This window comes from Mustela nigripes, unplaced genomic scaffold (assembly GCF_022355385.1).
Source record: "Mustela nigripes isolate SB6536 unplaced genomic scaffold, MUSNIG.SB6536 HiC_scaffold_75, whole genome shotgun sequence".
Taxonomy (NCBI): domain Eukaryota; kingdom Metazoa; phylum Chordata; class Mammalia; order Carnivora; family Mustelidae; genus Mustela; species Mustela nigripes.
The window spans coordinates 3599719-3602315 of record NW_026739490.1 but is presented as its reverse complement, the minus strand read 5'-3'; the positions used below and the strand labels follow the sequence as shown (position 1 = coordinate 3602315).

At 42.1% G+C, this 2597-nt stretch overlaps 1 pseudogene; it reads left to right on the top strand.

The window, feature by feature from the left end:
- Positions 1–348: 348 nt before the first annotated feature.
- On the top strand, positions 349–1338 carry LOC132008104 (L-lactate dehydrogenase B chain-like; annotated as a pseudogene).
- The last annotated feature ends 1259 nt before the right edge of the window (positions 1339–2597 follow it).

The following is a 2597-nucleotide window of genomic DNA, read 5'->3' as shown; positions in this document are numbered from 1 at the left end:
ACATTATATGTTAATTAAAATAATTAATTAAAAAGAACCATAATGTGGTACCACTTCACACCCACTTGGGTGGCAATAATCATCAAAAAAACAAAAAGTGTTGGTGTGAGGTCTTGGAGAAATTGAAAGACATGTACATTGCTGGCGAGAATGCAAAATAGTTTGGCCTCTAACAGTTTGGCAGTTCCTCAAAACGTTAAATATGAAATTACTGCATGACCCCATAATTTCACTCTTAGGTCTATATATTTTTTAAAAAATTGAGCAGATCCTGCGCCCAAGGAGACTCACGTAGCTGACATTGTCTTCTTTGCACAAATCTTAATGGCTATCTCTCTCCTGGGCACAATGGCAACTCTTAAGGAAAAACTGATGGCACCAGGTGCAGAAGAAGAGGCAACCACCCCAAACAAACTGTAGCGGGCATTGGACAAGTTGGTATGGCGTGTGCCATCAGCATTCTAGAAAAGTCTCTGGCTGATGAGCTTGCCCTTATAGATGTTTTGGAAGATAAAGGCAAAATGATGGATCTGCAACATGAGAGCTTATTTCTTCAGACACCTAAAATTGTGGCAGATAAAGATTACTCTGTGATTGCCAATTCTAAGATTATAGCGGTGACCGCAGGAGTCCATCAGCAGGAGAGCAAGAGCTGTCTCAATCTGGTGCAGAGGAATTTTAATGTCTTCAAATTCGTTATTCCCCAGATAGTCAAGTACAGTCCTGATTGTATCATAATTGTGGTTTCCAACCCAGTGGATATTCTCACATATGTTACCCGGAATCTAAGTGGGCTACCCAAGCACCATGTCATTGGAAGTGGGTGTAATCTGGGTTCTGCTAGATTTCACTATCTTATCCCTGAAAAACTTGTCATTCATTCCAGAAGCTACCATCAATGGATTTGGGGAGAACATGGGGACTCAAATGTGGCTGCATGGAGTGGAGTCAATGTGGCAGGCATTTCTCTCGGGAACTGAATCCAGAAATGGGAACAGGCAATGACAGTGAAAATCGTAAGGAAGTGGAGAAGATGGTGGTTAAAAGTGCCTATGACATCATGAAGCTAAAAGGATGTACCAACTGGGGTGTTGGATTGAATGTGGCTGATATCATTGAATCCATGTTGGAAAATCTATCCAGGATTCATCCAGTGTCAGTGATGGTAAAGGGAATATACAGCATGGAGAATGAAATCTTCCTGAGCCTTCCATGTTTCCTGAAGTGTCAGGGATTAATCAATATGATCAAAAGAAGCTGAAGGACGACGAGGTTGCTCAGCTGAAAAAAAGTGCACATACCTTGTGGGACATCCAGAAAGACCTAAAAGACTTGTGACTTCTGGCTGCTAGGCTGTAGACATTTAAACATTACAACGTGATTAACCATAAGCCTTTAGTTTTCAGCATGTGCATGGATCACAGTTTGCTTTTATCTTCCTACATATGTGAACTTGGGCTCACAGACTGGAAGCCGATGCTTGGTTTACCACTTGCAACAGGAGCCCTTGAACAGATAATATTATCATAGAATGCTTCTTAAAAAAAAAAATTGAGAACAGGTGCTCAAGCAAGTCATTGTACACACATTTGTAGCAGCACTATTCACGATAGCTAAAAGATGAGAAAACAGTGAATGTCCACCAGTGGATGACTAGATTAACTGATTTATACACATATAATGGAGTATCATTTCAGCATATAAAGGGATAAAGTACTGGTATATAGTAGGATATGGACAGCCCTCCAAAACATGATGTTAGGTGAAAGAAGCCAGACACCAAAGATTGTATATTGTATGATTCCATTTATGTGAAAAACCCAGAATTGATAAATCTGTAGCGATGGAGGGAAGGGGATGGAGGGGGAAAGAGGAGCGATTCCTTAATGGATAAGGATCAGTGACCTACTAAAAACAAAAATATCAACATTCTCCACAGAACTTAACCATGGCTAGGATTACCCCTGAAACGAATGTAACCCAGTGAATTACCCAGTGTCAAAACACTAGTACTAGAAAGGAGCTTCCCCAGTCTGATTGAAGGGCATTTAGTCCAACAAAATTCACAAAAGAAATTTGAATAGTTGAACTTACAAATGATGGGGTTTGGGGGGGGGGGGAATGTTTGTAGCATTTATACTTCTCATGTTTTTAAAGCTTAAAACTCCACTAAGACTTCTGCAGCATCCTGTATGAACCTGACCCCTCTCCTCCTTAGCACTCACCATCATTCCCCAGAGACCCCCCAATCAGTTGCCTTCAAGACAAAGTCCTGCCAAGTCCTGCCACCACCTCTTTCAACTCTCTCTCCGCTGCTGCAGGTGCTCATAGACTCTGAGCTGCATGTGGCATCTGGACCTTTGTCAGTACTGTGTGTTCTTTAGTTCCAATGCAAGCCCCCTATTCCATCCATCCCCTTCTCTGCAAGGTTCAACTCCCATCTCTCATCTCTCTTCTTTCAGAGGAGCATTTGCTAGAAACCAATGCTCCCTGCTAACCCTCCCCTCGCGCTCCCTCAGGGTCCTGTGCTCACCTTATCCTGGGATTAACTCACAATGTCACATGCCTGATAATCTTTTTGTGAGACAGGTTCTTCC